General features: G+C 34.7%; 1 protein-coding gene across 8 annotated transcripts in view; it reads left to right on the top strand.

The window, feature by feature from the left end:
* Positions 1 to 14,773, top strand: part of LOC132198925 (CUGBP Elav-like family member 4) — a 394,396-nt gene that overhangs the window by 76,855 nt on the left and 302,768 nt on the right. The window lies entirely within an intron of this gene.

Raw genomic sequence — 14,773 nt, 5'->3', positions numbered from 1 at the left:
TAGGAAATATTATTTTACTTTGGATAAACTGGTCTTTTAATAAATCTGATACTTTTAGATTAAAATAATATAAAAATTGGATTTACGAATGTTGACAATTTTTACATTTTAATTCATTCTAGTTGATAATTTTGATATAAGATAAATTTTATAAAATTCAGAGCCACAAAAAAAGCTTTTTCCCAAAATGTTGAATATTTAATTAAATTCAATGATAAAAAATAGTTCAAAAAGGAAATTACAATTCATATAATAGGAGATATTTACATACTGATTTGAACCAAAACCGTGCTTCGGTTCGACTGCTGCAGAGGATTGATGAAAATGCGGCGTTTCAGCCTCTTTTTCGAGTGGTAGGAAACTGTCTAAGTGGAAACTGTCCAAAGGTGAAACTGTCCAACAGCATGGCGGCAAAAGGTGGGGCCAGGGCGTAAAGGGCAGGTCCGAGGGATAAAAGTACCATGATTTGATAGTTTCGTTGGCCAATGACTGAACGGAATTATTGCAAATAATTGTGTCCTTTGTCTAAGAAATTGCAAAACTTTATTTAAAAAAATCGACTGGAAATAATACTTTTTAATATTACAAGTGGAAACTCTCCAGAGGTGAAACTGTCTAACAGCAAACACATGGCATCTATGTAATTTGGACAATTTCACCTTTGGAGAGTTTCCGATTAAATGAATTAAAATTATATAATAAATATAAATAATATTCAAAGTTGAAACTCTCCAGAGTGGAAACTGTCCAGCGGTGAAACTGTCCAGCGAGCGAGCGGCGAGGGGAGTCGTATTTTACTGAGCGCGCGCAGTCGGAGGGGGACTTTGCGCGCGGTTTAAGCAACCGCGCGTGTTTACTATTTTTTATCCTATGCCCAAACGAGGAGAACAAAATTTTTGTATTGTTAAATTTAATATTATTGATCTTAAGTTGTTTGAAATAACACAGCAGTATTTACTTTAATTAAAAAGTAATATAACACATAATATGTAAAAAAAAAAAATTTATATAAAAAAATACAAAATTATTTGACACTCTGCGATTAAATTATATCATTGAAACAATATATTTTTAATTTGCTTTTTAAATATAGGTTTAAAAATTATACCTCCAACGACAAAGATGGAAAATAACAGAAAATAACATATATTTTAAATTATTTATTTTAAAGTGTTTCCTCACGCCGGCAATGCTATAAAATTTTACCATTGCTCAGGTATATTTTGTCTAACCAACTTATTATAAGAGCGGGTTTACTCTCATAACAGAATTAGTATTATTTATTCTTCTCGGTCGATACAATTCAAGAATATAATTATTTAAAACATTTATGGCATTTTCCATTCAAGCGGCGCGAAAATCTAACCGTTCGCATATGGGAGTGAGAAGTAGAGATTGTAGAATACTTGCAAGCGTGAATTTAATTTTTTGATAACTTTTCTCCTAAATAAAATAAACGCTTTGAAAGTCGATTAAAATTTCTTGACAGCATCAAATTTTCAATCATGAATTTCTAATTTCTACCGTATCTGTAACCGAAGGACAGATAATTAAATTTTGATATTATATGCAAAGTCAAATTGTAGCAATATTATCATATATACTTGAATTTCAACGGAGAACGGAGTTGCCAAAAGAAATGCATTCACTTAATAGATATAAATTTAAATTAATTATTTGAAAAATATTGGATGAATAGTTGTATAATACAGTATAATATCGCCCATTCAAAGAAACCAGCATAACTCTTTATGTATTTATTTTAACATGGTAATTTTAATAAAAAATTTCATGGCTCTGAAGGTTTCAGTTTTTACAGTTCATTCGTCATCAATGGAATTGAAAAATTTCAACTGTTACAAAATTAGTTTAACTTCTGCATTCAAAATCGGGTTATTAATAAATTTTATTAATATTTTTATTTTATTTTTATTTTTTATTTTTAATTATTTTGAAAAATACTTTTTTTAAATCACCTTACTTTTAATAATTTGAATAATCCCAAAATGCCAAAATCCTGATTTCTGAAAAAAGCTTTGCAACTCTCCAAGTATACAAGACTACATGACTGTATTTGTTGGCTAGTACAAACTACTGAGTTAGTGATCTAAAAAATAAATTAGATCTCCGGCCCCTAGACGTTACAAATGCTCAAAATTCATGAAAAACAATATCATAAAAATGCTGAAATTGACCCACAAATCTATAATGCTCCCGCAATGACAAACCCAAACTGGAAAGACGCATTTTGAAACAAGACAGTACCTACGGATTCTATTTTATTGTCTGTACAAATTAAAACTACCATACAGCTGTAAATATTGACTGTGAGTGTGAAAAGTGTGGATTAAGATAGGATTGCCAAAAAACTAAGTTCATCAGAAAAAAACGCGTAAAACTATAAAATAAAATGTAATATATATTAAATTGTATTATATTTAGGTTGTCAATGAAAAAAAAATTTTATCTTATCTAAAAAAAAAAAATATTATTTTAATTTCTAGAATTTATTCAGTGAAACGGTAAGGAATAATAGGGGTAATTCAATTCACCCTTAATTTAAAATTGCAGTTTTCTGATTTTTATTTTTATATTTTTTAATAATTTAAAAGTTTACTTTTTTTATTTAATTTTATTTTTTTCTTTTCTATTAAATGTGAATATTGCTGTGTGTATTTCAAACAACTTAAGATCAATAATATTAAATTTAACAATACAAAAATTTTGTTCTCCTCGTTTGGGCATAGGATAAAAAATAGTAAACACGCGCGGTTGCTTAAACCGCGCGCAAAGTCCCCCTCCGACTGCGCGCGCTCAGTAAAATACGACTCCCCTCGCCGCTCGCTCGCTGGACAGTTTCACCGCTGGACAGTTTCCACTCTGGAGAGTTTCAACTTTGAATATTATTTATATTTATTATATAATTTTAATTCATTTAATCGGAAACTCTCCAAAGGTGAAATTGTCCAAATTACATAGATGCCATGTGTTTGCTGTTAGACAGTTTCACCTCTGGAGAGTTTCCACTTGTAATATTAAAAAGTATTATTTCCAGTCGATTTTTTTAAATAAAGTTTTGCAATTTCTTAGACAAAGGACACAATTATTTGCAATAATTCCGTTCAGTCATTGGCCAACGAAACTATCAAATCATGGTACTTTTATCCCTCGGACCTGCCCTTTACGCCCTGGCCCCACCTTTTGCCGCCATGCTGTTGGACAGTTTCACCTTTGGACAGTTTCCACTTAGACAGTTTCCACCCTCCCCTCTTTTTCGCGCGCAAACTCTCTTTCTTCCCTTCATCATTCTCTCCAGTGTCGCGGCCGGGCGCACGTTTTTTAATATTGCCTGTGCGCGCCGCCGAATGTATATGTATTTGTCATAGAAAATGGGCTCGCGCCGGAAAAAAAAATCGCAAGCGAGCGCTAGATGACGCGTGGTGATTAATAATGCGCCCTGTGCGAATTCCGAGAGAGCGGCGCGCGAGAGCTCTTTAGCACCCGACTCGCAACACACCAATTTGTTTGCAAAAAAATATATATATAATATAAAACGGCCACTCGCTTTTTGCACATGGACCCGACAGAGCTAAAGAGGTGAAACGCACGCTGAATAAAAGTTGAATGGAATATTAATAATTATTTTTAAATTAACAAGTAAAGATCTAAGAACTCAGCTTTATTCTTTAAAAATTATTTGTTTATTAAATGCAAATTTCAAATTAATTTTATTTGCTATGAAAGTGCAACAATAATTATATTAAAATTGGATTTGAAATTCATTATTTAATAATTTTTTTAATAATAATATTTAAAAAATATACAATAGAGAAATGAATTAAATACAAGAAAAATGTAAAATAAATAGTAATTGTAAAGTTCTATTGGCTTAATTTCTTTACATTTTTTCAGTAAAAATATATAAACACTCAAATATTGAAGATTAAACCTTCATAAAATATGAAATTAGCACTTGGGTCTTGATACAATTTTCAAATTTTCATGAAATTTTTCACTTCTATCAATAATCCTCTCTATCTTGACCATTCTTTGAGCATTTAATTAACAAATCACTCGCGTGGCATAGACTTGAAGTGTTTTGTGAAAGTTTTTGACGATTTTGATTGACGTTCGAGGCGGCGAATCTATTTTGGTGGAATTTCAATTACAAGACGGGCGCGTAACACGTCTATTACCGTGGTTTCTCGATCAGGAAATGAGTCTGGTGCGTGCCGTCCATCGATCTGCCACTTTATCATTTCGAGGGTGGAACGAGCGGGTCTGCTTTCGCCCTTTCTCTCTTTTTCTGCTCTTTCCAGCAGCGATATGTGCTGCCGGGGCGGCCAAAAATATTTGATGAATTTTCCGCTGCGACGAGATGGAATTTGCTCTCTCTCTCATCCGCCTAGCAGAGAGAACAAAAATGGAATTGCATCGCTTAGAGAAGAGCTAGGCGCCGAAAACGACGTACGGACGGGGCACGTGAACTACCTGTTTACGCGCCGAAAGTGCTTTTTCGGCGCCGCCACTTTTATGGCACCGTGCGTCGTGCCAACGCCGAGCAAGAGAGAAAGGCCGACACGAAATTGCGCCAAAATCGAAGCCATTCCGGTCGAGGTGGAATTCGCCTCTGTTCTCAGCGCAATTTCGGCCAAATTGGTCTCAGAAATTTTTTTTAGGTATATTTTTTTTAAATCAATCAAATTATTTGTTGTTTTTCATGGTTAACATTGAGTTATTGATAATTTAAAGGAAGCTAATTAATGTGGAATAAACGGCAGCCCAACATACAAGAATTTTAATAAACTTCCAAGATTTGGCAAACTCCTTAATCTAATAACTAAAATAAGTTTAAAATTTCTCACACATTTTTGCAGGAGTTAAATTACGAATTTATAAAATTTTTATTTTTTAATACCAGTTTTGAAATTTTAGTTAATTATGTACCCAAGTGAGGGACATTGAACTTTGGTTTGATAATTAATTATTAATAATGGGGAAAAAACTGACTAATTGTAAGACTAGATTATGATTTAACTTAAAATTTTGTGGGCAAATCGTTTTACAGACACCTCTTTTACTTAAGCATATCAAAACTGATGACTTTTTCTTGATGATCAGCCATCAAGACATTTGATTTGAATATGGTGTATTATTTTAATCATTTAATAAAATTATTCTGACATCCGCGATCCAAGAAAAGCAATTTTTCATAAAAATATTTTCTATGAGCTGAGTATGATTTTCTTGAATATATTTGTTTACTAGAAGAAATTTTACAGAAAACATTTTTTTAAAACTAAAAAAATGCAAATATTATCTAATATTATTTACACTAAATAAACATAATAACTTAAAAAAGGAATAAATACAATAAATGTGTCTCAATATCTTGTTAAAAAAATAAAAATTTATTTAAAATAAAAATAAAATATTATCATCTTGTAAATTTAATACTTTATAAACGACGACGGTGATTACAAAATTTAAGTTTTACTATCTAAGGAATATAATAAAATTTATCCTTTTGAATACAGTTTTGAGTTTAAGCAACCATTTATTTTCAATCCCCCTTGTATGCTTGTCCATTCTCCCTGCAAAGTATCTCATATCATTAATTACGTCAGTAATAATTTTGGAAGTTTTCGAACGCGCGCGCCAAAAACAAAGCGCAAATGGGTTAACAAAGCGCGCTGTGCAGCTGCTTAATTCGGGAGCGAGATAATCAGCGTGTGGATATATTTTTTGACGGCAACAACAAAGCGAGAGATAATTCGCACGTGCACCCAAACACTGGCGAAGAACGTGTGTGCGTGTCGGGCGCCGATTTGCAATTAGCTCTCTCTGTGATCTGCGCGCCTTGTTATTTTTCAATGTTAATTACACACGCGCGCGCGCTCACTCCGCATGCACAAACATCCGAATCGCTCCCGCATAATATATAATACACTCGGCGCTACTTTCACAACCACGAAGCCTTTCCCTCTCATGCGTTTATCTCGAATCGGGATCTGTACACGTAATAAATTATAATTTACACACGCGCCCGTCCAGAAAGCAGAGCCGAAAAAAAGGAAAATTTCTGCTCGCATGCTGACCGGAATATTTTTCCTGCACGGCTGAGAATTTTTGGCAAAGGGTTGAACGCCGTCCGAGCTAATTACTTTCGCTAAACAGCATTTTATTACTCACGGTAACGCGAAAATAGCATGAAAGCTTATTGTTTTCTGGAAGCCTGCGTTTTAAAGAAAACATTACGCTGAAGAACTTAAAAAGAAATAAAGTTTTAAGAGTCGAGAGGTCAATTATTTTGTAATTGAACAGAAATAATTTTTTATTGCAATTTGAAGGATAAGAAGGATTCTGATAATTTTAACAGTTTTGATTGCACAAAATCATTATTATTATTGTTGATTATTTATTCTTCTCAGTCAGTACAAAAAACAAAAATTTATATAGGAAAAAAAAGAGAAGAAAGGGTTAACAACTTGCTTATAACTTATAAATAATGCAAATCGTCAGTATTTTGAAAAAATTTATTTCTTTTTTTATTCCAACCTGATGCAAAAGCACGATATTGAGAAGCAGCTGACAATAATTTTTTAAATAACGACTTGAAAACACCACTGTTATGTAATCTCGTACTTTTTTAACTCTTTTTTAACAGCAAATAAATCTATACTTTTGGAAACCTGCCTCAAATTTGAGCACAGTTTGAAAGTGCAGACCTATGAAAAAATTTAATGCGGCAAAAGGGGTTTTGGGTTTAATTGATTTTTTCGTGAGCGATGCCCGAGATTTAGCCGTTTCGGTGGTTAAACAAGCCGGGACGAGAGTCAACCTTTTTGGCCGTGACAGCGGCTTGAAGCAGCGCGAACCCCCACATTTATTTGCGTCTCGTTGACGTTGAAAAAGCGGCGGCGGCGTCGTCGTCGGCGTTGTCCTCGCTGAAGAGAAATTAGGTGGATGGAGAGGGTGGCAAAGATAATATTGCGATGGCAGCACTCACGATAAAGATGTGTGACGTCATGCGGGCGCACAATATAACAGAGACCGACGCCCCGCAGCACACGCGGCAAGAAAAATGAGCGAGTGACAAACCCCTCGGCTGACAAAACGCCCATGCGACGAGAGACAAAAAGGGGAGAAGGTATGGCAAAAAATAAAATGAAATATATAAGAAGGAGGGAAAAGTTTCGGACAAAGTTTTTCAGAATCAGTTCTTGGACATTAGGTTAAGGGAAAATATTATTGAAATACAATTAAAAAAAGGACACTTTTAAAGATCCTCTCCGGTCAAGTGTATTGCTCTCTATTCTGAAAGATTGCTAAATTTTGAGTATATCTTGTGAAAACACTATTTGAAAATTTCAAACCGTTGCGTCTCAATAAAAAAAACCTTAATATGAGAGATTCACGCGAAAAAATGTGTGAGAATTGAGTAGCCAATCAGATCCATCAGTTTTGTCTAAAAACTACAGAATTTGGCCACATTGGCGCTGCGATCGCTGATTTTGCCAAGTTTTCTGCAGCGCCGTGTGGCCAAATTCTGTAGTTTTTGGAACAAACTGATGGATCTGATTGGCTACTCAATTCTCACACATTTTTCGCGCGAATCTTATTATTGTTGTTTATTTAATTTCTCGTATTAAGGTTTTCTTTTGATTGAGACGCAACGGTTTGGAATTTTCAATTAGTGTTTTCACAAGATATACTCGCAATTTAGCAATCTTTCAGAATAAAGAGCAATACAAATGCCCGGAGTGGTTCTTTAATTTTTGTATCAGAAACAAATTTCTATAACTACCTCACAAACATATTATGGAATAGAGCTTTGGAAGTTTTTATTTTGAGCTGATTTCAAGTTTCAAGCATAATGATATTATAATATTAAGTATAACCAATAAAATCATAAGTGCAAACGCATTCAGTAAGCCAATTGACATGGTTAACATTTTCAAATATTTTTTTCAGTATTATTGAGTTTTCTTAATAAAATTAGTGATATTAATGTAAAGCCACAAAACTATTTAAAATTGAAGAAAAGACGATAATTATAAAGTAATTAAATTAAAATTTCATAATTAAATAATGAAATTATTGTCATTAAATTCATTATATTATTAAATTTAGAATAAAACGGTAAAAATTTATTGAAAAACTTTAAATAGTAATACATTGTAATATTGTAATAAAAAATATTGTAAATATTGTAATAAAAAAATAATAATATATTAAAATATATTTATTATAAATACATTACCATGTTTTAATTGAGTGATAAACAAGATGGTGCTCTGGGACTGCTTAGCAAATACGAAAAATTTCGGCTCAGCAAAATTGCTGCTTGGTTTTTGTGTGCGTGCGTGTGTATTTATGTATCTCTGGTTTTTGCGCCAGCAACGCAGCTTCAGCTCGATGTGTTTAATTAAAACTTGCTGATGACAGAAACGAGCGAGAGCGAAGAGTGCGCGCTTTATGCTCTCTCGCCGCGTATGAAAAGAGAGCTGGCGAAAAGAAGCCTCCGATGTTTGCCATTTTAATTTGCGCACCCCTCGCTCGCTCGCTCCGACTCTGGCGCGGGCGAAAGAAAAAGCTGCTGATGCCGCGCGCCGCTCATTACGCCGAAAAGATTTTTCCACCCTAGCTCGGGCCCGCGCCTAATTGACTTATTGGCCAGTAAAGTGATTAAGCCGCGCGCGCGGCTGCTTTTTATCGCGAAACAATAACAATCCGTTTGCAGCCGAAACGCAGCATCAGCACACGATGGATTCTGTGCCCGATTCACACAGCGTAAATTGCCTTCGTTAACAACCCCAGTCGGAAAGTGAAATTTATGAAATTTGAAGCCAGTGCACCAGCTTTTGACCCGGCTCATGTTGTAACCATTTTCAACTGACTTAAGGCTTACATAATTTGATAATTTACGAAAATTTTCAATTAACTGATATTTGCACTATAAATATGCTAAGTGAAACAAATAAAATAACAAAATAAGGATGATTATTTGATCAAAAACATTATCAGTGGTTGCTGTTCCAGTCATTTTTTGGATTATCAGTAGATAAATTGTTAGAGAGATAAACATAAATCAAAGATTAATTAGTAAATGAAAAAAATTCAAATAAATTAAGATTCTTAGTCAGGTTGATCCGCATATTTGGGTACAATGCTTATTAAAAAATTTTAAATAAATATTATTTAGATACAACTTGCTACTCTAAAATTTTACAAGTAATATAAAATATAAAAATTTAAATTTAATTTTAATTTAAATTTTATTTCTTAATTTTCTGTTTTGTTATATTTATTATATTTTACGTGCATTTACAAAGTATAAAAATGTTAGCTATTTAGATGTATATTTACAAAGCTAATAATATTGTTTTAACACCAAATTAATAAAAAATTCAAAACAAATTATATAATTAATCGCTCCTAGCATTAGAATTTACAAGATTTAGTTTTAAATTAACTATCATCGTTCGGTGTATGTCTTAATTAATCAATTCATTATATCCCGAAAGCAATCATAATTCAATAAATGTTTTTAAAAAGAGAGCTTATTTAATATTAATTCATAATGTTATTATCATGATCGAGGCAGAATCCGCTCCTTTGCTTGTCGCGCTTGTATAATAATTTGCCTGAATCTATTCGATTGGAGTTGAGATTCACTCAGTTTGTGGGCTCGTTAAAAAAGTTTGTTAGTTCTCATAAGTTCTATACTGAGGAGGAATATGTAAATTTCAAAAATAACTTGTAATTATGTCAATTTCTTTTCTTTTCTCTGCTGTACATTTCCTTGACAAAATTGTAAATAAGTGGGTCGCACGGGAGATATTACAAGTGATTACATTCCATAATACATTGCAATAATAATAATGATAAATATTGCATGATAATTTTCAAAAAATTTCTTCTTTTATCATAAGTTATTTTTTATATTATTTGTGTGCTACCACAAGATTGAATATTTTCCATTAATTCCTTGTGTTTGCTGCACACCGGTGCGGTCGTGTGCTTCTCATCAAAGTTACATAAAAAGGATAATGCCATGCTGGACACACAGTCGCATCACAAAATAACATATCCACTTTTGATCCGGCGGTGGCAACGCCCGAATTATTTATCCGGCGCCCCGCTTGCGAGAGCAGCGAATTTATCGCCTTTATTGACTTGTTGGTCGCCGACGCTGCAGCTTAATTGATTATTCGCTCGCTATTAACACACGCGCCGCTCAAACGTCGTCGTCACCCTGTGTATTTATTTATATTTACGGGGTACACAGAGTCTTGTCGCCGGCGCGCAACTTATTGATCATATCGCTTTTTCTCTCATGTGATTGTTGCTCTCTGGACCAGCCGCTTTTTGTTGTCACTCGAGCAGACAACTTTTTGCCGCCACTGTGATATAAAATAGAGAGGCCTTCAAAAACAGAACTAAAGATTCACAATTCACAACTAATTTTAAAGAAAATGCATTTGTTTCTCTAACAAATCAGTGATTTTATTGCACTAAAATTGATCATCTCCAAGGTTAAAATCAGAATCAAATTTAATTATGTGCAAAAACAATGTGATTTATATATTTTGAATAGTGTTTACTTTTACCTTATTCAGCTGATTTGACTTCATATCAATTAAAGATCCTCTCCGGTAAAGTGTAATGCTCTCTATTCTGAAAGATTGCTAAATTTCGAGTATAATTATCTGGTGAAAACTATTTGAAAATTCCAAACCGTTGCGTCTCAATCAAGAGAAAACCTAAATAATTCGCGCGAAAAACGCGTGAAATTGAGTAGCCAATCAGATCCATCAGTTTGTTCCAAAAAGTAAAGAATTTGGCCACATTGGCGCTGCGATCGCTGATTTTGCCACTAATGCCCCACGGCGATGCAGAAAACTTGGCAAAATCAGCGATCGCAGCGCCACAAGTGACAAAAACCTGCAGTTTTTGGAACAAACTGATGGATCTGATTGGCTACTCAATTCTCACACGTTTTTCGCGCGAATCACTCAATTTAGGTTTTCTTTTGATTGAGACGCAAAGGTTTGGAATTTTCAAATAGTTTTTTCACAAGATGGCCCTGAACGTCGAACTGAGAAAGGGCCTCGATAGCGTGTACGAGAAACTGCACGAAAAAGAAGCGGCCCTGAACCAACTGCAAGGCCGCGTGCACCAACTTGAGCAGTCATCACTGCAAGACGCGGTGGAAGTGCATGGAATGCCTTTCAAGAAAGAGGATGACCCGCGCGCCAAACTGCAAATTCTGGCCGACCTAATCGGAGCACCGCCGGTGTGCGACACCGTGTCGGACGCTTACTGGATTCCCGAGATCCCCCCTCGGGCGTCTGGTGGTCGAGGTCGCGCGGGCTATTGTGTCGTCAAGTTCAAGGCCGAAAGCGCCAGGAAGGCCTGGCTGGGTGGGAAGAAGAATCTGCTGAGGATGACTTGGCCCGAGGGCAGCAGCCAGCCGACCGCTGGTCCCCCTCGCGCCCCTCCGCCGAGCACTGCTGCTGAAGCTGCCGCCTCCAACCCGCCCGCTCAGCGCCGCCGACGTGGTGACCCTCCGAACATTAGTGTGTATGAACAGCTGACCCCCTACCACCGCCGACTCCTCTTCCTCACGCGTAACGCTGCCGCTGAAAAAGGGTTTAAGTTTGTTTGGGTTAAGGACGGGAAAATCTTTGCCCGTCATAGTGAACGTCTTGGTGCCCTTGTCCGAATCCGATGCGAGGACGACATTCGCACCAAGATGGACTTCAATGTTGCGACCGCGCACATTTAGCTTTAAGTTAAACACAACACACAAGTACAGATTTTATTTTTTTGTTAAATGGCTGTTTGCTTAAAGAGCAATTCCATAAATGATTTTTGGTTTGACGCAAAAAATTTTCATTTAAACTCAAATTCTTTTGTTAAATACTCAATTTTCCATTTAAATATAAGATCAATATTCAAAAACTTTAATTCATTCTGTGCCTCATTTCAAAGTGAAATATACAAAATTGACATTTTAATTTTCTCCGAAATAAACTGCAAAGAAAATGACATAAACAAATTCACTTTAAAAGGTTTCAAATCAATTGCAAAAACAAGAGAAATAGGTCGTGGAGGTGGAATTTTAATTTTTGTAAAAGACTCGTTCATAATTGAAGAGCTGGATTTCGATTTTAGCTGCTCAGAAAGTTTGACAATAAAAATAAACAAAGAAATTGTTGTGGCAGCTCTTTATCGACCACCGTCACAAAATAAAGTCCAATTCCTGAACGAATTTAACATTTTTCTAGAGAAAACAAACACTTTTAAAAATTTCGTCGTCTGCGGAGATATAAACATAAATTTGCTCGACACTACAGACACAATAGTTGACCGCCTTCACAATATTGCCGCAGAATTTGGTTTTACTCAGTGCATTTCGTTTCCCACTAGAGAAGCCGTCTCTGGATCAAACTTTTCGTCTACTTTAATTGACCATATTTTTGCGCGCCTTAACAATTTTGAAAATATTTCCGCGGTAATTGAATGCGACGCCTCCGATCACAATGCGATTTCAACCTTAGTTTATGACCATTCCGGAGGCCCTAAAGTTGAAAAGTATAATTATACTGATTTCAAAGTTGTCAATCAAGATTTATCAACTTTTGATTGGAATCGCTGCGTGGTTGAAAATAATCCGAATGAGACTCTGAAAAATTGCTCCACTATTATACAAAATTTAAAAGATGTAAATACTGTTCAAAAAACGATAATACACAATACTAAAAAAAGAATTGATAAACTATGGATAACACCACACCATAAAGAAATAATTAAAGAGAGAACGCGATTATATAAAAAAATGAAAAGCAATCCGACAAACAAAAAACATGCTGACGAGTATAAAAAATTTAGGAATAAAGTAAATAACAAATTGCGAAATGCAGAAATTAATTTCAATCTTAAAGTTTTTAATACTTGTCAAGGCAACATTAGACTTACGTGGCAAAACTTGAATAGATTGCTTGGCCGAGCAACCTCTTCCATTGACACTACAATAACACGCTTCATGTCGAAAAAATTCTCTCTGCCGGAAATATTAGAAGGCTTTGGTAAACAATTTGCGGATGCGCCGCTAATGAGTACACATATTTGTGATTTTGAAGCGGTCAGGTCTGCGGAGCAGCGCCCGATGGCGATGCAAAGCATGCGCCTGCCGCGCGCCACACACACACAAGTCGCGGCAATTATTCAGAGTCTCAATAAAAACAAAGGCCCGGGAGTGGACGGCGTTTCTGTGCGTGATGTGCAGAGTGCTGGCTGCTCTCTCGCCAACATTATTTCCTCCGTTATAAACAAATGCATTGAAACCTCACAATATCCCAAATGTTTAAAAAGTGCAATTATTCGACCGATTTATAAAAACTCTGATCACAAAAAATTTGAAAATTATCGCCCCATCTCAATTTTGCCGGTTTTTGATAAAATCTTTGAGCGCTTCATTGAAATTAATTTGACTAAATATTTGAAAGAATTTAAAATGATTGATGAGCGACAATTTGCTTTTCAAAAAGGGAAATGTGTTAACGAGCTGTTTGGTAATTTTGCTAATTTTATAAATAAAAACTTGGGCGAAAATAAACACGTGACAGCAATCTTCATTGACCTTAAAAAGGCCTTTGACGTACTTTTGTATAAAAAATTAGCAGAAAAATTAAAGTATTTTGGTATAAATGGCCCTTTTCTGCAGCTCTTAATAAATTTCCTTTCTGAGCGCATATTTTATGTCCGTGTAAATAACGAAAACAGTGAGGAATTTGAAGTAAATTCGGGAGTTCCTCAAGGCTCAATTTTGGGTCCAATTCTGTTCCTTCTGTTTATAAATGATCTCGTGCCAATGTTAAAAAAATGCATAATATTTGTATTTGCTGATGATATAGTAATTTTATTTGCACATGAAAATTTTGCTATTTGTCATGATGTGATTCAGTCCGAGTTTAATATAATTACTGAATGGTGTCATGATAATGGTCTAATGATCAATGAAAAAAAGACTGTTAGTTTGCACTTTTGCCATCCAAACATTAGACTGAACAATAAGTTAAAAATTATTTGCCATGAATATACATGTTTACACAATTTCTCAATTGGCTGTAAATGCGGAACACTGTCGCAAGTTGAAAAAACAAAATATCTTGGTCTACACTTGGACCAAGATTTTTCGTGGAAATATCATTTACAGCACATTTCCGGCAAATTGAGAAATGTTATAAGAGAATTCAATTTTATAAAAGCGCACCTCAATCACAACACACGCAGAATAATGTATTTCTCTCTTGCCCACTCTTATTTGAACTACGGAATCCCTGCTTGGGGATCCGCAAATTTAACTGCTGTGCGTAACTTGCAAGAAAAAGTGTTATATAAAATGTGTACTCGTAAACAAAAAAATTCAGTCGATAATTTGTTCAAGTTTTGGAACATAATGCCTGTCAATAAAATTTATGATCTGAATGTACATTGCTTGAAATACTTTGACGAAAATCGTGGCGTGCCACGAATGCATCAATATGAAACAAGAATGTCCCAATTGGATCCTCTTGTTATGCCGCCCAGTGTAAACAAATATTTTGATCGCACGTTTGAATTTTCTTTTCCCAGACTGTGGAATGCTTTACCACCAAATCTAAAAAATCTTGATTCAAAAAATTCTGTTAAATTTCATATTAAAAAATGGTTTTTGTCACTTCTATAATATTTAGTTGACATTTTTATCTTGTAAAAATTCGCA

The sequence above is a fragment of the Neocloeon triangulifer genome, unplaced genomic scaffold (genome assembly GCF_031216515.1).
Source record: "Neocloeon triangulifer isolate White Clay Creek 2 clone unplaced genomic scaffold, ASM3121651v1 ptg000013l, whole genome shotgun sequence".
NCBI lineage: Eukaryota > Metazoa > Arthropoda > Insecta > Ephemeroptera > Baetidae > Neocloeon > Neocloeon triangulifer.
The sequence above is the reverse complement of the archived record's forward strand: the minus strand, read 5'-3'. Positions and strand labels throughout refer to the sequence as shown.